Below are 22,861 nucleotides of genomic sequence, written 5' to 3' on the forward strand. Positions count from 1 at the left end.
ATAGTCCGTGCCGTCGCACCATTACCTGTGCCCTCGGTGGCTCAGATGGATAACGCGTGTGCGATGTAAGCACAAGATCCCGGGTTCGAGTCCCGGTCGGGGCACGCATTTACACCGGTCCCCGTTGATATATATCAACGCCCATCAGCAGCTGAAGGTATTAATATATAATTCTAATTTCATTCTAGACGGCTGCAGGCCATCAATGGTGTCTGTTCTTTAGGACATGTCCGAAAGAACGGACACCATATACATATAAGTATAAATCTTGATAATCTGCCATTGTATCAGCAGTGACCGACGTAACAGCTGCGCCAGACAGTTGTTGTCTTATTTAGGCGTTACCGACCGTAGCGGCGTATTCTTCCTGTTTACAAATCTCTGTATTTGCATACGCATGCCTATACATACCAGTTTCTTTGGCGCTTTCGTGTATAAACAACAAATAATTAGGCGTAATATAAGATCAACATAAAATCATTTGCTTTACATATTTTTGGGTACTTTGCTCACCGATCGTAGTCTACCGAAAGCGCCTGGCTTCTGATTTGTATCTTAAAAGAGTAAAAATGTTATATTATTCTACTGAATTTTCATTCTTTCCAGTTTTACACAGTCTTTGGCCGTAATTTTATGTTCTTTCAGGCTTGTTAAGACCCATTTTTTGTCACTGTAGAACCAATTTGGGCGTATTGGTTTGGGCGTAAAGTGCTCATTATACAGAGACGGCGCCTCGTAAAGTTTTACTGACGAAAAACAGAGTTTGCTGATCTCAAATCCCTTACGAACACCATAGAATTCTTGCCATGTGTTCACCACGTCAGTTAAAACTACAATTATGCCGTGGACGGGATATTACGTGTGTGTTTTAGAAGGATAAAAACTACAATTTTGAATCTGATCTCGAAAAAAGTTTCGAGGTTCCCCGTGAACTTCATCAGAAGATCTTATGGTAAAAATTTCGGCGATTTGGCGTGAATATAAATTATAGAAATGGCATCCCCACAATCGGTGTATCCAGAGATAATGGTTTTTCGTGTGTATTTTGATAACGGGTACAGATTTCCGAAAAGGGTACAAGGTGTTTTTAGATGAATGTCTAAAGAATTAATGTTTAAAATTTGAGCCGTTTGCTAACGTTAGTTATTTAGATTATTGCGGCTCACGGTGCAAAAACAGTTAAAAGTCTGGTTTTGCTCTTTTCTGCGTTAAGTACACTAATTTTGAACCTCTAGATCTCGGTAACGGATAATGATATCGAAAAGAACTTCGATGTGCCCCGAGAAAAAAATACATCGTAACAATTTCGAAGATCTCCTATGAAAAGGAGTTACAGAATTGGTCATCCGCACAATTAGTATTGTTTGTACCCAAAAAATCGTTTTTTTTTTTGTATTCGTCCAAGAACAAATGTTGCTGTTATAAGTCGCCTAGTTTGCTCACCCTAAACCAGAGTTAATGCAAAAGAACCGACTAATTTGCTCAATTTTCCTGAGCTGGAGTGTAATGTTTAAATATTGACTCTGTACTGTATGGCAGCTACAGTATGCCCGTGCTGCCGTTAGGCATGCAAATGGTCGCTAGGCCAAACGCTATCCGAAACACTTGACTCCTTGTCTTTATGATGAATAGAACGTGAAGTTTGACGTGCTGAAAAGTCGTACTTTCACACGCAGATCTTTGGAACACATTGGTAGTGCACAAAAATTTTATTTTCTTGTTGAATCATTTATTATGCAGCAACCACTGGAAAGAACCTCCGCTGATTTTTGATGGGGCAAAAGCTTACATATCTTTTACACTGAAGACTGAAGTGTGAGTGCTTTTCATTGTACAAAATTTATCCTCTGAATTCATTCTTATTTTGTGATGTCTAACAGAAACAAATGCTGACTTGAAAAGAAATTGAATAGCGACTTTTTACATGTTAAGCTGTTTTCCTGTATTGTTAGAGACATCATATTTCGATCCAGAAATGATGATGCAAGCGACTGGAAGCCATAAAGTGGTCAAACATTCAATATTAGAGATTCCGTCTCATCCAGAATAACATAAAGAAAGAGTCCTCATTTGAAGACACCTAAAATATGTGTTGGACTTGTTGATAATGAGAATGAAATTCGTTTAGACAGTTAGGAGAATGATACATAGTCAATGCAACAATAGGAAAGTATAAACAGAAGAACAAGGTAAAGTCTAAATTCAAGAGGAGATCTGATAGACCAGAGAAACGATGGAAATCAGGCAGGAACCTTAAAAAAGGTAATAGTAGTAAGAGGATTACAAATGAAATATCAGTCACGGTTTTATTCGCGGAAGATGGAATTTTTATGCTACGTCGTCGATTATTTACATGGTGAGACAGTGACGTATTGATACAGGTCAATTATCACACAAATTAAAAACAGAAACCAGCCACTGTTAAAAATGTTACTTATTAATAGCAAATAGCGTTATTATCAGTTTCGAAACAAGACGTTTATCGTAAGGCTATCAAAACATGACCAATCCTCTGGCACTGAAACTATCGTTCAGAACCGGTATCGGCGCTGTTTCCTCTTGATAAACAGCAGTATTACGCTGCTGGTTGCTGTTTTTATTTTTTGTGAGAAATAACCTGAAATTTTAATTTGTTCGTAGGATGGTAACCAAATAAGAAGATTATTATTTATGGTTTTTTTTGCAACAGATATTCGTTTCATAATGAGATATTCATTTTATAATAATTTTTTACGAATTTCATAAGTAGACAGAAACAGAAATAAAGTGAAGTCGTGAAATGCATTTATTTCGTTATGTTTGTAAGAATGTAATAAATAGTATTAAAACGTCCATGTCGTTGGGCTGGCCGAATATTAAGGAGCCTTACATCTATCAACTGCGTGCTCGATCACGGAACACGGCACATGGTGTACTGTAAATCGAAAATGTTTTTGGTCGAACAGAACTTACCTACAAGCTCATAAAACCAATCATTTCGAAATACAGTGGCACGCATTCTCTGCCTCGCAACAGTTAAGGATGACACACACACACAAACACACATCTTTAAAGATATTACACTATAGCGAACGGAAAACCGGTGTTTATAATGTGCATAGTGAACAGACTCAGGCACTTTGTTGGCAGAAGTGTCATATGAAGACGTGTATGAATGCGCAGAGGTTTCGCGGATTAATATTGCTTAAAGGAGGAATTCTACTGAGGGTAGCAGTACACAAGTCAGTCGCCAATTTCACGCCTGATCGTGCCGCACCTCTTGCGGAGACGAGAGAGACCAGTACCCTACACCATACAACTCAGCATTTATAGTCATAAAAAACTCTTTGTTGTCAGGAATCGTGCCCCAGAACCGCTTCAGCGGGTGAGTACTTGTTTTGTTTAACGGTTTCCAAAGAGCGTCGTTAGCAGAGCAGATGGCTGTCAGCGATTTCTGTCACGTTCCGTGGTGCGGCCGTGCTTAGCCCGCTAAACCGAGGCGTGGCCCCATCACCCACGTATTTACCGAATACTTGACTGCTGAATGATGCCACTGGATCTCTTAAATCACTGACTTCGGATATGCAGTAAACAGAATTCCACGTCTGCCAGAATCTCTTATTAATAACCAGTAAATTCTCGAATCCAATTACACTACTGGCCATTAAAATTGCTACAGCAAGAAGAAATGCAGATGATAAACGGGCATTCATTGGACAAATATATTATACTAGAACTGACATGTGATTACATTTTCACGCAATTTGGGTGCATTGATCCTGAGAAATCAGTTCCCAGAAAAACCACCTCTGGCCGTAATACCGGCCTTGGTACGCCTGGGCATTGAGTCAAACAGAGCTTGGAAGGCGTGTACAGGTACAGCTGCCCATGCAGCTTCAACACGATACCACAGTTCATCAAGAGTAGTGACTGGGTATTGTGACGAGCCAGTTGCTCGGCCACCATTGACCAGACGTTTTCAGTTAGTGAGAGATCTGGAGAATATGCTGGCCAGGGCAGCAGCCGAACATTTTCTGTATCCAGAAAGGCGCGTACAGGACCTGCAACATGCGGTCGTGCATTATCTTGCTGAAATGTAGGGTTTCGCAGGGAACGAATGAAGGGTAGAGCCAGGGGTCGTAACAAATGGTTCAAATGGCTCTGAGCACTATGGGACTCAACTGCTGAGGTCATTAGTCCCCTAGAACTCAGAACTAGTTAAACCTAATTAACCGAAGGACATCACAAACATTCATGTCCGAGGCAGGATTCGAACCTGCGACCGTAGCGGTCTTGCGGTTCCAGACTGCAGCGCCTTTAACCGCACGGCCACTTCGGCCGGCAGGGGTCGTAACACATCTGAAATGTAACGTCCACTGTTCAAAGTGCCGTCAATACGAACAAGAGGTGACCGAGACGTGTAACCAATGGCACCCCATACCATCACGCCTGGTGATACGCCAGTATGGCGATGACGAATACACGCTTCCAATGTGCGTTCACCTCGATGTCGCCAAACACGGATGCGACTATCATGCGGCTATAAACAGAACCTGGATTCATCCGAAAAAATGACATTTTGCCATTCGTGCACACAGGTTCGTCGTTGAATACACCATCGCAGGCGCTCCTGTCTGTGATGCAGCGTCAAGGGTAACCGCAGCCATGGTCTCCGAGCTGATAGTCCATGCTGCTGCAAACGTCGTCGAACTGTTCGTGCAGATGGTTGTTGTCTTGCAAACGTCCGCATCTGCTGACTCAGGGATCGAGACGTGGCTGCACGATCCGTTACAGCCATGCAGATAAGATGCCTGTCATCTCGACTGCTAGTGATACGAGGCCGTTGGGATCCAGCACGGCGTTCCGTATTACCCTCCTAAACCCACCGATTCCATATTCTGCTGACAGTCATTGGATCTCGACCGACGCGAGCAGCAATGTCGCGATACGATAAACCGCAATCGCGATAGGCTACAATCCGACCTTTATCAAAGTCCGAAACGTGATGGTATGCATATCTCGTCCTTACACGAGACATCACAACAACGTTTCACCAGGCAACGGCGGTCAAGTGCTGTTTGTGTATGAGAAATCGGTTGGAAACTTTTCTCATGTCAGCACGTTGTAGGTGTCACCACTAGCGCCAACCTTGTGTGAATGCTCTGAAAAGCTAATCATTTGCACATCACAGCATCTTCTTTCTGTCTATTAAATTTCGCGTCTGTAGCACATCATCTTCGTGGTGCAGAAATTTTAATGGCCAGTAGTGTATTTAAAGAATCGAACTCCCATGTATGGAAAGTCGTATCCCCCGAACTGTGTGTCGTACAGCTATATGATTTTGCAGGTACATTCAATACTACATTTGGATACTGTCTGCAAAATCGTTTGCGAATATACAGCATGAACATTACTGAAACCAACGTACTGCAGGGTGCGATGGGGCGGAAAGTAAGTGCGGTTGAAGAGTTCACACGAATGTGCATGATTTCCACACTTGGTGCATTAGTACACTGTTCCATACCTGCGCGTTAGTTTTAGTTGTTGAATTAATATTCACTCAGACATGATTACAGTTTATGCTAGGGAACAAAAATTAGGCGATTATTATAGCAAAATCATTTTTCACGACACAGTTCAATTAAGTTTTTATCATCACCATTTATTGGCGTCGTGTTTTTCTTTCACACAATGAAATTAGGACTTGAGACGATTTACGGTTTTACTTTAATACTAATTTGATTCTGAGCCCTGAATAGCAGGCTGCTGTAATCGAAAGTTCCTCAATCAGCTCGAACAGAACCACCAGTCCCACTGTCCTCTTTGTTCTAGCAGCTTTGGCGCGAAATCACAAATCGCCACATGTTCACTTCCGCCGAAGTATACCTCGTAATTCGTACTCGCCCAAATAATCGTAGCGCTTCCAGTTCACCAAATATATGCTCGCACACTTGCACTATTAAACATACTCTTTGTCAAAACAAATCGGCTCAAACAAATTCTTAGTCAGACGACCACACGGGCCATCCCCAAGTGGGGCTCGGTCGTTTCCCACCGGCCAACTCCGCCACTCACACGCTCACCGACTGTCGAACGACCGACCCCCCGGCCAAGATGGCCGCCCGCCTATATAGGCTCGGATGGCTATCCCCCCCCCCCCCCCCACCTACCCCCTGGCTATAAGTGCCAATCTCACCAGTCAGTTAAGGTTACAAATTTTGACCCATACATCCCTAACCAGAAGTAAGTACACCATCGTAACGACGCTAAAAAGTACATCTTATTTACTGTGTTACATTAATTTCTAGGATTATTCTGTTGCCTGTAAATCAAGTTTTAGTTTTTTGCTAAATTTCGCCCCTCAGCGCAAATTTGTTTGTTTACATCTGTGCTGCAAAGTCTTAACACAGAACTGCATATAGCACTGTTTTTAGACGTAATCTATAGCGGTCTACACATTACGCTACTCAAAATCTTCATATCTATAATAATTAATTAATTATGGCCGATAAATGTTAATAATAATTTGCAATCAATGAAAACTATTGCAAATTAAGTGTGTAGTATAACTTAACTAGTTTAAAGTACGTGTGATGCCCCCCAAAATATTATATAGTGCCGTTATTTACGTCATGAATTCGCTATTGAATTTTATAAATAATTTCCCATCAAACTTTGTTTATTGCTTTTTACGAGCTTAATTATTTATGAATCTTAACATATGACTATGGTATTCGATCTGCTATGACGAGAAATTTTTAATGAGCTCTCGCTCATCTCTGTAAGTTGTTATTTACTATTTTTATTAATTTTTCAGTATTCGCGATGTTAAACAATTTTCAAGTTCGTATAAATTTTGCGTCTCGTGACTTAAAATAAAGATCGATATTTCAGAAGGTGCATATTGCTGACCACAATCCACTGCCGCATCGCTCTTCACCGTAAGTTACATAGTTTTCGCGTAATGCGCGAAAAACCAAACAATGCCCCAAGCCGCGAGCCACGTGGCCGCCCGGCTGCGGAGGCATCCCACCAACCGTTGCAAATCTCGCTTCCCTTGAAAGCACTGTCATCTTTGTCGCTCCTATTCTGATGTGCAGAACGTAGTAGCTCACTATCGTGCACATCCTGTAAACTGTATCGAGTATCCTTGAAATGCGCAAACACCAGTTTTTGTAACAAGTGCGCCTTGTCCTCCCTTGGTTCAAATGGTTCAAATGGCTCTGAGCACTATGGGACTTAACATCTATGGTCATCAGTCCCCTAGAACTTAGAACTACTTAAACCTAACTAACCTAAGGACGGCACACAACACCCAGCCATCACGAGGCAGAGAAAATCCCTGACCCCGCCGGGAATCGAACCCGGGAACCCGGGCGTGCCGGCCGCGGTGGTCTAGCGGTTCTAGGCGCGCAGTCCGGAACCGCGCGACTGCTACGGTCGCAGGTTCGAATCCTGCCTCGGGCATGGATGTGTGTGATGTCCTTAGGTTAGTTAGGTTTAAGCAGTTCTAAGTTCTAGGGACTGATGACCACAGATGTTAAGTCCCATAGTGCTCAGAACCATTTGAACCATTTTTTTTGAACCCGGGCGTGGGAAACGAGAACGCTACCGCACGACCACGAGATGCTGTCCTCCCTTGAATATCCATAGTTATTCTTAGGCACTACAAGGTCATATTGCTGCGGAGTTATTCGAAATCTGTTCATAACTGGCTCTTTACTGTGTTGCGGATGATCTTCCATATATGTAATTATGTTTAGTACCTGCTCCTTGGACAACGCTTGTCCTTTACTACGTTCATTGGAACTGAATTAGTGGCTCCCTGTCCGACTGAGATGATGAACAATATAGTTAGACATCTGTTTCAGCATCACATTCACTTGTGAAGCAATTCCATCCGAGACTATAAAATCTTCCCCGAAATCAATCCCTTCCTATCAGCCACCTCAAACCGAGGCATCAACTCGCCATTTCCCTTCCTTCCAGCAATACTATCCACATTCCAATATTTGGATTCCTTCCTTTATTTCCGTCACGTAGTATGCTCTTCAGTTCTGCACCCAACACCCCAAGAGTGTCCACTCTTATTTAAGCGAAGTTATCTTAATTAAGTTTATGTTTGTGTATTTTCACCATATTTAAACAAAAGGCTTAAGGCTAGTGGACAAGTTACTGTCAGCCCAGTCCCATTAAGGAGACAGTAAATGACAATTAGACAACAAAAGAAAATATTTCGTAGTGTATCTTTAGGCTCTTAGGCAAGAAATATCGGGAGGGCCTAGGTGGAGACCATAGCAAGTAGTAATGGGGGAAAATGTTGAAAAACAAACAAAGCAGCTGCTTTATCTACTACGGCAAACGCAAGCAGCCGACGCTCTGCAACATTTAGAACGGTCGCGGTTGTGTACACAGAGTCAGCTGGGTTACGTGAACACCTATGTGCGATAGCGGAGTGCTTGTTCTGCTCTTAGCAAGCGTTACACACTCTGCTTCGAAACGCGTACAACGCAGGGAGTGTGATGTGAAGGGTGGCTGACGTTGGCAATCAGTCCAGAGGGTACAGTATTGTCTCTTCTAACTCGGCGTGCTGACAGTTCGCAACCGAGCTCCCTCACCTTGCCTTGGGTACCGTTACTCCACTTCCGCGCAGCAACCTTCTGTCAGCTGTGAGAAATGACGTTCATCAAGTACCAAGCTGGTGTATAAAGCCAGTCGCCAGTTTTGACGCGAAAACATTTGAACATATTGCCCGGAAATACGAGGTTTGGCTGTAAAATGATGGAGCTGATGCTGTCGCAGCGTAAGTTCTCATCCGCCAAAGACGAACGAGCAATAGCCGAGATGAGTGAAGTCTTCTCAGTCGAGTGCAACTTCTCTGGTGTCTTTAGCCAAAGCATTGTGGCCGTCGCCTTCGTTTGTGTAAGAGCTGCTATTTTGCTTTGCCGGAAAAATGATAATAGAGCAACGAATTGTCGTGAAGTTTCACATGAAACTTGGTAAAACTAGGGCGAAGACTGTCACATACGCTAATTTCTGAGTGTGTGAAGTGTTTCCAAGATGGTGGAGAAGACGTTCTAGGCGACTCACGCACAGGAGGCCCTTCAACATCAAAGACGGATGAAAATATCGAAAAAGTAGGTAATCTGATTCGATATGACGGTCAGCTGAGTATTCGATCGATTGCTGAAACTGTAGGAATTGACGGAGAATGGCTAAGGCAAATATTAAATAAAAAAGTTATGATAACAGTAGTTGTGCGGAACTGATGCTGAATATGCTTACGACTGTCCAAAAAGAAGCTCGTGAATATGTTTATACTGACACTTTGGATACCACTCAAAATGATCCTAATTTCCTGGAAATTGTAACGAATCTTGGTTTTTCACTTATGATCCAGAAACTAAGCGCCAGTCCTTGCATTGATAGGACTAAACTTCATCAACCGAGCGAGGTGGCGCAGTGGTTAGACACTGGACTCGCATTCGGGAGGACGATGGTTCAATCCCGCGTCCGGCCATCCTGATTTAGGTTTTCCGTGATTTCCCTAAATCGCTCCAGGCAAATGCCGGGATGGTTCCTTTCAAAGGGCACGGCCGACTTCCTTCCCCGTCCTTCCCTAATCCGATGAGACCGATGACCTCGCTGTCTGGTCTCCTTCCCCCAACAAACCAACCAACCAACCAACCATACTTCATCGAGAGCGAAAAAAGCTCGAATGAGCAAATCAAGATTCAAAGCGATGACGATTGTTATTTTTTTTCTCTCCGATATTCATGGACACGTGTATCGTCTCTGGGACCCTGAAGGTCAGTCTATTGATCAGCATTACTGTCTTGAGGTTCTTACTCAACTCCATGAGAAAATAAGAAAAAATCAACCCGCATTGTGGAAGAACAAGTCACTGGTTCTGCATCAAGACAATGCACCGGCTAAAACCGCGTTGTCTGTCAAAGAGGCTTCTATCGAAATAGAACATCTCAGTGCTAGACCACCTACCTTATACGCCTGACCTAGCACTATGTCACTTTGGTCTCTTCCCAAAGTTCAAATCTGCATTAGAAGCAAGATGATTTTGGTCCATTGAAGCAGGCCGGCCGCGGTGGTCTAGCGGTTCTGGCGCTGCAGTCCGGAACCGCGCGACCGCTACGGTCGCAGGTTCGAATCCTGCCTCGGGCATGGGTGTGTGTGATGTCCTTAGGTTAGTTAGGTTTAACTAGTTCTAAGTTCTAGGGGACTTATGACCTAGGACGTTGAGTCCCATAGTGCTCAGAGCCATTTGAACCATTGAAGCAGTAAAACCGGCACGCGTCATCAAGGAGCTCGACAAAGGAAAATTTCCAGCTGTTTCCATCAATTGAAAATTGGCATGAAGCTTCGTGGGGGCAGAAAAGGGGTGACAATAACTAAATATATCGTGGCGAAACAAACGCTGTGTCATTGTGAGAGATACAGAGGCGAGCGAGTGTGCCTTGACTTACCCCAGTTCACCGCTAGCAGCGCCACGTCGTCATAACGCGCCTGCTTGTAGCATACAAAGTATTGTGCCATAGACTAATAGTGAAATTAAAAACTGAAATAGCTTTTCCAAAACTTGTCGGCATATGCTTCATTATATTAATGTTTAAATTGCTCAGACTCAGAATGATCAGATGAATAAGTTTGCTAAATATGTTATCTTTTTTTGAAAAAGATGGCTCTAAATAATGAAGCTAAGCCGGCCGGAGTGGCCGAGCGTTTCTAGGCGCTGCAGTCGGGAACCGCGCGACCGCTACGGTGGCAGATTAGAATCCTGCCTCGAGCATGGATGTGTGTGATGTCCTTAGGTTAGTTAGGTTTAAGTAGTTCTAAGTTCAAGGGGACTGATGACCTCAGATGTTAAGTCCCATAGTGCTCAGAGCCATTTGAATCATTTTTAACGAAGCTAGAAAACTAAAAATTGCTCAGACTGTGCAAATGTATGTCACAATCAACAGTTACAAGTCTCAACTTGATCGGTGCAATATTTTGGTCAAAATCGGCGTTTTTACGAAAAATTGAAGGCGCTAAATATCAGACTCAGAAAGATGAAAAAACTTATGCAGCCTCAGTTAAAGATAGAAACGTTAACTGCGTGACGCCATTAAGCTACCTCTAGTAGTTATCAAGTAATTTACTAAAAACTGAAGTCCTTATTTATAATACCGTAAAAAAATGGTTCAAATGGCTCTGAGCACTATGGGACTTAACATCTGTGGTCATTAGTCCCCTAGAACTTAGAACTACCTAAACCTAACTAACCTAAGGACATAACACACGTTCATACCCGAGGCAGGATTCGAACCTGCGACCGTAGCGGTCTCGCGGTTCCGGACTGAGCACCTAGAACCGCTCGGCCACCACAGCCGGCATAATACCGTCAAGATCATTTGTAATTGTTATAGAAAGTTCTAATTGCAGCACTCGATTACATTGCGGAAATAATGACTTCACTGTAAATAACAATCGGTACAAGGACTCTTAAAGAGGTAGTTCAGACGCCATGTTGTACCGTCGGCTCCGTTCTGAAAATTTTTGCTGGCAAAGTCGAGCTGAAACTTTGTCAGTAAGTAAAGCGAACTTAGCCTCGTTCATATAAAAATTATGAAGATTGTAAATTGTTACGCAACACAGTAATTAAGTAATACGTGTCCAAGAAAGGGGCCATTTAGGTGCTGCTACCTGTGCGTACAGCGGTTGATAGCAGGAGTCCCGTTTGACGGTCCGTTGCGCCCATGTACACTGAAGAGCCAGAGAAACTGGTACTCCTGTCTAATATCGTGTACCGCCCCTGCCAGCCCGCAGATGTGCCGCAAACCGACGTGCCATGGACTCGACTAACGTCTGCAGTAGCGCTGGAGGGAATTGACACCAAGAATCCTGCAGGGCCGTCCATAAATCTGTAAGAGAACGAAGGGGTGGAGATCTCTTCTCAACAGCACGTTGCAAGGCATCCCAGGTATGCTGAATAATGTTCATGTCTGGGGACTTTGGTGGCCAGCGGAAGTGTTTAAACTCAGACGAGTGTTCCTGGAGCCACTCTGTAGCAATTATAGACGTTTGGGGTGTCGCACTATCTTGCTGGAAATGCGCAAGTCCGTCGGAATGCACAGTGGACATGAATGGACGCAGGTGATCAGACAGGATGCTTACATACGTGTCACCTGTCACAGTCTTTTGTCGACGTATCAGCGGTCCCATATCACTACTCCAGCTGCACACCATTACAGAGCCTCCACCAGCTTGAACAGTCCCCTTCTGGCATACAGGGTCCATGGATTCATGGGGCTGTCTCCATACCCGTACACGTCCATCCGCTTGATACAATTTGAAACGAGACTCGTTCGACCAGGCAACATGTTTCCAGTCATCAACAGTCCAATGTCGGTGTTGACGGGCCCAGTCGAGGCGTAAAGTTTTGTGTCGCGCAGTCATCAACGGTATACGAGTGGGCCTTCGGCTCCGAAAGCCCATATCGATTATGTTTCGTTGAATGGTTGACACTCTGACACTTGTTGATGACCTAGCATTGAAATCTGCAGTAATTTGCGGAAGGGTTGCACTTCTGTCACACTGAACGATTCTCTTAAGTCGTCGTTAGTCCCGTTCTTGCAGGATCTTTTTCCGCCCGCTGCATGTCAGAGATTTGATGTTTTACTGGATACCTGATATTCACGGTACACTCGTGAAATGGTCGTACGGGAGAATCCCCACTTCATCGCTGCTTAGGAGATGTTGAGTCCCATCGCTCGTGCGTCGTGTATAACACCTTGTTCGAATTTACTTAAATCTTGATAACCTGCCATTGTAGCAGCAATAACCGATCTAAAAACTGCATCAGACACTTGTTGTCTCATATAGGCGTTACCGACTGCAACGCCGTATTCTTTCTGTTTACATTTCTCTGTATTTGAGTACGCAGGCCTATACCAGTTTCTTTGGCTCTTCAGTTTATAAATACTGCCAGAGATGCAGCGAAACAGACACTTTGCCTCGAGTTACTAATCTGGCCGCGTCAGTCAAACGCCGGCATGCGCGCTGCCTCGGATGACGCCAGAGTTAGGCACCTACTACCAAAGGCACGTTTTCGGTGCTTGTAAGTGGACTCGCGTGCACTATACACCATCCTTGATCGCTTAGATTTCACGGAAGGAACTGTTTGTGTGCCGCCCGTAACGTTGACAAAACCGCGTGGCAAGTGGTGAGATTATTTTCCATTTTTGTGGCGAGCAATTAACTCTGATGATTAGAAGGCAGGGTGATAGACCATTTTAGGAGGAACTTACGGTAGAGTTCACCTCTGAGCTACTAATAGTGCTGTCTCTGGTATTGTTATCAGGAACACTTTTATGTTTGTGCTTATGAACATTTACTGGTTGTATTAATCAGTTAGAACTCAAAACTTTTATTTATAGTTATAGTTCCTAACCCGCTAAGTAAATAGCTAGTAGGAACATTTTCTTCCGGTGAGCATCAGAATAATGTGGACTTGCAGACTGGAAATATTGGTCAGCGTGTCCTCCATCGCTTTGTGTCTGGCCGCAAAAATAGTTTTCAGGCTCTTGTAAGAGCCGTGATTTTTATAGACCTATTTAACCCTCCGCCCCACAATGTATGTTTTTGAAACAAAATTTTTTACAAGAATAGTCCTATGACTTTATAGCCACACCTCGTATGATCACAGGAAAAAAATTTGTCATTCCAATAAAAGAACACGCATGTCTCTTAGGAGGTGGTGTACAATTGGCAGCAGGCATGCATGTGACGCTTCACGGCTATCCACGTGTCGCTTCACGGCTGACGGAAGCGAAGCGAAGAGATCTACATGTTCCAGTCGGTTGTACGAAATCAGCGCAGTAAGATGGGCCGATGTGCGGACGTGACGGTACAGCGGGAGGGAGCTCTCGCGTTTGGATGTGGCTGCACGTATAGAGATGAAATCTTCTCGGCCTTCATATGCGTGACTGCGTTGAAATTCAGCGACGTTTCGGCGAGTGCCATTCTGGCGAAGTTGCATGTATGGAAGCTGCAGAATATTTCGTCAGCTGTATAAGCGGGGAGAGTGTACATTCACCGTGAGTGAAGCTGTGCGATTTGTTGGTGAATTAACGCTCACTAGCCAACACGTCTACAACGAGGGGTGTACCACCGGTAGCTATGTAACACGGCGTAAGAACGATGGTAGTAAAAACATCGTAACCGGCAGGGACTGCAGGCGAGTGTCCGTCTTTGTCAATGATAGTCGGTTTCAAACGCGACAGGAATTGCTGTTGACAGTGAGTGGGAAATCCATCTCAACTAGTTTCCGAGAGAAAATTATGGAGGGAACTATGAGTACATGCAGTGGGCATTTGGTGTCGGGTATCTCGCGAAAGGCCGTTATTCACAGCGGCATATATCGATGCACTTCTCCACTGGGTCAAACAACACAGAAACTTGACAACAGTTGGCTGGAGGCTTGCTGTGTGATACGACGAGTGACAGGTTTGCCTCTTATGAAATAATGGACGGGGTCGAGTGGAACGGCGGCCAATGAGGTATTTAATCAGCGTTGTGTGGACGGTGTGATTCAGACCGGAGGTGGTTCTGTCATGTTTGCAAATGTTTTCAGCCCATGACCTCGGCTCTGTCTTTCAGGGTTCGTGTAAACATCGGCCTCGGTGTTTATTTTTAGTTCTCGGTGAGTAGTTGTTGCCTTTTCGTTTACACCTGGATGATGAGTGTGTTGTGGACACTGCCGTCTGCTAACAAGGCAACAGGGCTGCTGGTTTGGGTTTGTTAAATTCTCGCGAGGAGATCACGGCAAGTGCCATTACCCAATTTCTCAGAAACTTGGTTCAGTGGAAGGGGAATCAAAATAGGCGATCACATGTCTCGGCTTACCCATTGGTACTCAAATGTTCCTGAAAAAACGACGGTCAAAGTATTCGACGTAATTTAGATGCTTTTAGCGCGCAGTTATGGCAGCCAAATTGATACCACAGTGACGGGCTTTGAAACCCGCTTACTATTTTTATTTTGTTTTTCATTTATCTACCTAGCTCCTTAAAAGATTACTACACAGTTGTTGTCCAATTTTTACTGAAACAAAGTCATCGATATTCGTCTACTAATTCTTATCAAATGAGGAACGTTAGGTACGTGGGCCATTAAAATCATTTATATACCGGAGAGTGTAAGTACACTATCACGTCTTCGCCAGATTGACGTCATTATCATGGCAAGACGCCGTGTTATACGGTATGTGTGCGAAGTCTGCTGGGATGAGTAATGTTGTGTTCAATACGCTTTAGTATTCATCATTCATGGTGTTCTCTATTAAAACACCTGTGTTATAGGTGTGAATGCCGAGTATGCTGGTTGAATGAAGCCACAATGGTTGTTTTGCTCCTCTAAGCACACAAAATCGAGCACTTCCTGAGGACTTACATAGATGTGGCAGTTCGATATGGGACCACCAACCAAGATATTAGCGAGACAGAGATGCGGACAGACGCCCTCTTCTACAACAGAGCAGTTACAGCGTCCACGACTTCGGCCGCCTCCAGTGCTTCCATCACTTTGCTTCTGCCCTTTCCATTTGGCAGCAACCTTCTTTTTGTAGTTCAACACAGGACTACACACAGGATTCGGAGCTAGTTGCGGGTGTTTGTGATTCTAGCTATTACTGGGCACTGCAGTCAAACTCCTTTTACTCGTTTATAGTTCTCGTCGGCCTCCTTTTCCCAGTTTTCACGAGGCTGGCCCATAGTGTCTGGTTATTCCTTTGACAGCATGTAATTATACATCTACGGATTCAGTAAATACGTTTTTACCTATAATTTCTGATATTTCATTTATCTCATGATATCCGTTTAGTGCAACCAGTATATATGTTTGGAAAGATCTGTCTGTAGGTTTGTTTATATTTCGCTCTAGTTTGTTTCCCGATCGCTTTATTTGCTTTTCTTTCTGTTTCTCATAGTAATTCTCACATGGTGGATTAACATGTCGGAACCTCCATTTGACAGTCACAGTCTGTTCGACGTTTGACTTTTGTACCCGGAAGGACACAGTTTTCGATTTATTCGACTTAGAAAAGAAAATTCATTGCTATTCATTAAAATTACAACTCCTCGTACACGGCGTGCAGCAGACGTCAGACAGGCACAAAGTATATAGCGTGTTTCAAAAAGGACTTTACAACTATGGAAATTCATATAAATTAATTCATAGTACTTACAGAGGTGATTTTAATGTCAATTCGTAGGGAAACACATCAAGTTTTGTCTCGCGTGGTTCGCTAATGCCGAATTGCACCGTAAGGAGCGCTAGCGGCAGTTGCGTTAGAGATGGCTGCCTTCACTGGAGCCGAGCGTGCTAGCTGTGTTTTGGTTTGAAGAATCGAAGTCGGTGACAACAGTTCAGTGTAATTTCCGTACCAAGTACGCTGAAGATCCTCCAAGTATGCCTACAGTTTATGAGTGGCATAAGTGTTTTGTAGACACAGGGTACTCGATAAGACATGGGAAATCATCAGGTCGTCCAAGCACATCTGACGACGTCGTTGAGCAAGTGAGACTAAGTTTTGTCTGCAGCCGTCGAAATCGACCCGACGTGCATCTCGCGATCTGCAAATCCGACGTACGACTGTTTGGCCTATGTTGAGAAACCTCATGCATTGGAAACCATACAGATTGACGATCGTACAAGCAATAAAAGACATTGATAAAATTGCTTGCAAGAACTTCTGTGCAGATATGTTAAATCGATTACAGGAGGATGAACATTTCTCGGACAAAATCATCTTTCCTGAGAAATCCACTTTTCACTTAAGTGGCAAGGTTAACATACATAACTGTAGAATTTGGGGCAGTGAAAATACAAATGAAACATTGCAACATGTTCGTGATAGCCCTAAACTGAAAGCTTTTTTTTGTGCATTGAACAAGAACAAAATGTACGGCCCCTTTTTTTTCTGTGAGAGAACCATCAGTGGGATAGTGTAACTAGACATGTTACAACAATTTTTGATTCGCCAGATCAATGAGGATGACCAAGAACGAAATGTTTACTTCTAGTAAGACGGTGCACCACATCACTACATGGCTGACATCCGGGATTTTCTCAGTGACCGCTTTCCAGATCAATGGATTGGCTGTGATGCTCCAATTGCGTGGCCCCTCCCCAGACCTGACACAACTCGATTTTTTTTTATCAGGATTCATCAACGATATCCTGTGCCGGCTTCTCTACTTGAACTCAGAGCAAGAATTTACGGCGCCACTGAGCAAGTTACAATCTATCAGGTTAGCCGAGCGCACTAACGCGCTGCTTCCTGGACTCGGGTAGGCGCGCCGGCCCCGTATCGAACCCGCCCGGCTGATTAACGACGAGGGCCGGTGTGCCAGCCAGCCTGGATGTGGTTTTTAGGCGGTTTTCCACATCCCCCTAGGTGATTACCGTGCTGGTCCCCATGTCCCGCTTCAGTTAACGACTCACAGACATCTGAACCCTTTCACACTATTCCATGAATTACAGTAGTCGCAGACAGTTGGGGTACACCAATTCCTTCCCGAGGGGTACGGGGTGGCGGCAGGAAGGGCATCCGTCCACCCCTTCAACTAACATTGCCACACCCGGTTAACCATGCCGACCCTGCGTATCCGTGGGAAAAACGGCACAAGCAAAAGAAAAGAAAGAAAGAAAGACTGAGTAAGTTACACCTGCAATGCTATATCGAGGTTAGGAAGAAATTGACTTCCGATGGGATGTGTGCAGAATAACCAATGGAAGCCACATACAACACCTTCAGTTTAAGGTAAAAAGAACTTGATGTGTGTCCCTACAAATTAACACTAAACCCAATCTATGTCTCATTTCAATAAACTTATATGAATTTTTTAAGTTGTAAAGCCCTTTTTGAAACACCTTGTACTACAGGGAGAGGAAAAGGAATATGAACACCATGCGATATATACTGAGGTGACAAAAGTCATCGGATACCTCCTAATATCTTGTCGGACCTCCTTCTGCCCGGCATAGTGCAACAACTCGACATAGCATGGACTGAACAAGTGGTAGGAAGTCCCCTGCAGAAAAATGAACCGTGCTGCCTCTATAGCTATCCATATTTGCGATAAAATGTTGCTAGAGATAGATTTTGTGCACGAGCTGTCTTCTGGATAATGTCACTTAAATATTCGATGGGAATCATGTCGGGCGATCTGAGTGGCCAAACAATTCGCTCGAATTGCCCAGAATGTTTTTCAAACCAGTGACGTAGCGCATTGTCATTTATCAAAACTACATTGTTTGGAAACATGAAGTCCATGAAAGGATGCAGATGGTCTCAAAGTAGCCAAACATAACCATTTCCAGCCAATGATCGGCTCAGTTGGACCAGAGAACCCAGCCTACATCATAATAGAGCCAACACCAGTTTGTACAGTGCCTTGTTGATAACTTGGAAGCCGGCTGCTGTGGACGAGCGGTTCTAGGCGCTTCAGTCCGGAACCTCGCTGCTGCTGCGGTCGCAGGTTCGAATCCTGGCTCGGTCATGGATGTGTGTGATGTTCAGAAGGTTCAAATGGCTCTGAGCACTATGGGACTTAACATCTGAGGTCATCAGTCCCCTAGAACATAGAACTTCTTAAACCTAACTAACCTAAGGACATCACACACATTCATGCCCGAGCAGGATTCGAACCTGCCACCGTAGCAGTCGCGCGGTTCCAGACTGAAGCGCCACCGCGGCCGGCGTGTGTGATGTCCTTAGATTAGTTAGGTTTAAGAAGTTCCAAGCCTAGGGGACTGATGACCTAGATGTTAAGTCCCATAGTACTTAGAGCCATTTGAACCATTTTTTTATAACTTGTATCCACGGCTTCGTCGGGTCCACACTACACTCGAAGCCTACCATCAGCTTTTATCAACTGAAATCGGGACTCATCCGTACAAGCCACGGTTTTCCTATCATATAGGCTCAACCGATATGGTCACTAGCCCAGGAGAGGAGCTGCTGGCTATGTCGTTCGGTTAACAAAGGCACTCAAGTCGATCGTCGGCTGGGAGAGCCCATTACCGCCGCGGTATCCTAACGGATACGTTCATCGTTAAGTACCACATTATCTCTGCGGCTATTTCATGTAGTGTTGCTTGTCTGTCAGCACTGACAACTCTGCACAAACGCGCTGCCCTCGGTCTTTAAGTGAAGGCCGTCGCCACTGTGTTGTCCGCGGTGTGAGGTAATGCCTCAAATTTTGTATTCTAGCAACAGTCTTGACACTGTGAATCTTATACCCTATCATACATTTTTAGTCATAATCCCGTGACCATGTTATGAAATATAGAACATTTTTTTGTTTTAAATTCTGAGGAAGACACTCCTAGCAATGTTGAAACCAGGTTAATTTGTTCAAAATAGTGACCGAGGGCTGTTTTTCTTTCAATTGTAACTATTCAAATGATCAAATGTGTATGAAATCTTTTGGGACTTAACTGCTAAGGTCATCAGTCTCTAAGCTTACACACTACTTAACCTAAATTATCGTAAGGACAAACACACACACCCATGCCTGAGGGAGGACTCGAACCTCCGCCAGGATCAGCCGCACTGTGTAACTATTCACGGTCGCTGAACGTGCAGCCATGTACAAAATTTTGCGATTTATCCCTTTACGTTGTCGCTGCTCGTATTCTCCGGGATCCCATGACCACCATGCGAACATGGAATCTGCGGGCTCTGGAGGACCATACTCAACGCCATGCAGGAACACAGCGTATCATGCGCGAGCTGCACCAGAGCCGACATGTTTACTGATCACTGGTCGAAGCAGACCGTTTAGCATCACATGCCTTGAGTCGGAAAACGGGCTTGTTTGCAAAAAAGCAGGTATTCACGTGGCCAGTGCGACGACCTGGAGAGCATCTCCGACTAGCTACAATATTGTTACAGCTCCACTTGACTCGGCAGCAGAGAGAGGCGCGCCGACAATAGTCCTCCCAACGACCACAGTGGGTGCAGGAGTGCCACCACTCAGCCGTTTCGGTCGAGTCCGCGTTCTGCATGCAGCATCACGTTGGAAGTATCCTCTGTGGAGACTCCGAGACGAACGAATGTTGCCAGATTCCGTTCGCCATTGTCATACACGCCCAGTACCTGGCACTGGGTACACAATACGATCACCTGTAGTTCACGTAGCTTGTCATTTCACAGCACGCGTTTCATTTCTGCAGTGTTAAGACTGGTGATTATGTTCTGTCTTAGATGTCTCAAGGACGTTATTTTCAAACGAGATAACAATACAGCATGCTGAAATGGGAAAAGTCACAAGACAGCGGTATGAACATATACAGATGGCGGCATTATCGAGCACACAAGGTATAAAAGAGCAGTGCATTGTCGGAGTTGTCATGTGTACTCAGGTGATTCATGTGAAAAGGCTTCTGAAGTGATTCTGGTCGCACAACGGGAATTAACAAACTTTGAAAGCGGAACGATAGTTGAAGCTAGACGTATGGGACATTTCATTTCGGAAATCGTTAGGGAATTCAATATTCCGAGATCCACAGCGTCAAGAATGTGCCGAGAATACCAGTCTTCTCAGTACGGACAACGCAGTGACCGAAGACCTTCACTTGACGACCGACAGCAGAAGCGTTTGCGTAGAGTGTCAGTGCTAACAGACAAGCAACAATGCGGAAATAAATGCAGAAATCAATGTGGGATGTACGATGAACGTATCCGTTAGGACAGGGCGGCGAAATCTGGCGCTAATGGGTTATGGTAGCAGATGACCGACGCGAGTGTCTTTCCTAACAAAGCACGACATCACCTGCAGCGCTCAAATGGTTCAAATGGCTCTGAGCACTATGGTACTTAACTTCTGAGGTCATCAGTCGCCTAGAACTTAGAACTAATTAAACCTAACTAACCTAAGGACAGCACACACATCCATGCCCGAGGCAGGATTCGAACCTGCGACCGGACCGGTCGCTCGGCTCCAGACTGTAGCGCCTAGAACCGTACGGACACTGCGGCCGGCCTCCTGCAGCACCTCTCCTGCGCTCATGACCATATCAGTTGGGCCCTAGACGACTGGAAAACGGAGTCTGATCAGATAAGTCCCACTTTCAGTTGGTAAGAGCTGTTAGTAGGGTTCGAGTGTGGTGCAGACCCATTGACCCAAGTTGTCAATAAGGCACTGTGCGAACTGGTGGTGGCTCAATCACCTGAAGCGCCTCTCCTGCGCTCATGACCAAATCAGCTGTACCATAGACGACTGGAAAACCAATGTCTGGTCAGATGGGTCCCGCTTCCAGTTGGTAGGAGCTGTTGTTAGGGTTCGAGTGTGGCGCAGACCCCACGAAGCCATGGATCCAAGTTGTCAACAAGGCACTGTGCAAGCTGGTGGTGGCTCCATAATGGTGTGGGTTGTGTTTACATGGAATGGATTGGCTCCTCGTTATGTTCGGCTACTTGGCGACAGTTTTCAGCCATTCATTGACTTCATGTTCTCAAACAACGATCGAATTTTTTGGATGACAAAGCACCATGTCACTGGGCCAAAACTGGTTCGTGACTGGTTTGAAGAACATTCTAGACAATTCGAGCGAATAATCTGGCCATCTAGATTCCCCGAGATGAATCTCAACGAACATTTATGAGACATAATCCAAAGATCAATTTCTTGCTCAAGACCAGTAACACCTTCGCAATTATGGACTGCTATAAAGAGAGCATGGCAGCAATGGATTTCCAGCGAATTTTTGAGTCCGTGCCGCGTCGAGTTGCCGCACTATGCCGGGCAAAAGGACGACCGACACGATATTAGAAGATATCCCATGATCTTTGTCACCTCTTTATATGTGGCGTCAGCTGTTCTCGAGATCTCACATCCATTAAAACCATATAAAAATATAGATTGCCGTGAGACAGGTAAAGTCACTGTTCGCCAGCCACGACGTTTCATGAGGTGAGTCGACGTCGTGGAATGGCATACCCAAGGTTGTGCCCGCCCGGTTAGCCGAGCGGTCTTACGCACGAATTTCCAGAGCGGGAAGGAGCGCCTGATCCCCAGCACGAATCCGCCCGGTGGACTTGTGTCGAGGTCCGGTGAGCCAGCCAGTCTGTGGATGGTTTTTAGGCGGTTTTCCATCTTCCTCGGCGAATGCGGGGTGGTTCCCCGTATTCCACCTCAGCTACACTATGTTGGTGATTGCTGCGCAAACAAGTTCTCCACGTACGCGTACACCACCATTACTCTACCACGCAAACATAGGAGTTACACTCGTCTGGTGTGAGACTTTCTTGGTGAGGGAGGGGGGTCCACCGGGGGCAGAACCGAACAATAACCCTGGGTTCGGTGTGGGGCGGAAGAGCGGTGAGGTGTACTGCGGTAGTTGTCATGGGGTTGTGGACCACTGCGGCTGCAGCGGAGACGGAGCCTCTCCATCGTTTCTAGGTCCCCGGTTAACATACAACACACATACCCAGAGTTTCCATTCAAGCATACATCTGCTCGATGGTTAGAAACCTCATTGCTGTCAAGCATGGCACCCTATGTGACAAATTTCTCACGCTGTTTAGCCTCAAATCACCCACAAATTTAATCATACTTTAATTTATATGTACGATAAGTAAAATTTCGTTATACGCTCTCCTTCTTGGCGTTGGAGTTTTAGTGGTCAGCAGTGTAGATGAGTCAACACAACCAACTGATTTTGTTACATCAAATAAGATACCAACGATCACTAACTTCTCATTTAGTTCTACAAATGTTTCAAACACACCAAAAAAATGTCTTTTTATATTGATGCTCCTGAAGCCAATGTATGAGCATGATAAAAAATTATTTTTATTAAAAAGTCGTGTTATCAATCT

Source organism: Schistocerca americana, chromosome 7 (genome assembly GCF_021461395.2).
Source record: "Schistocerca americana isolate TAMUIC-IGC-003095 chromosome 7, iqSchAmer2.1, whole genome shotgun sequence".
Taxonomy (NCBI): domain Eukaryota; kingdom Metazoa; phylum Arthropoda; class Insecta; order Orthoptera; family Acrididae; genus Schistocerca; species Schistocerca americana.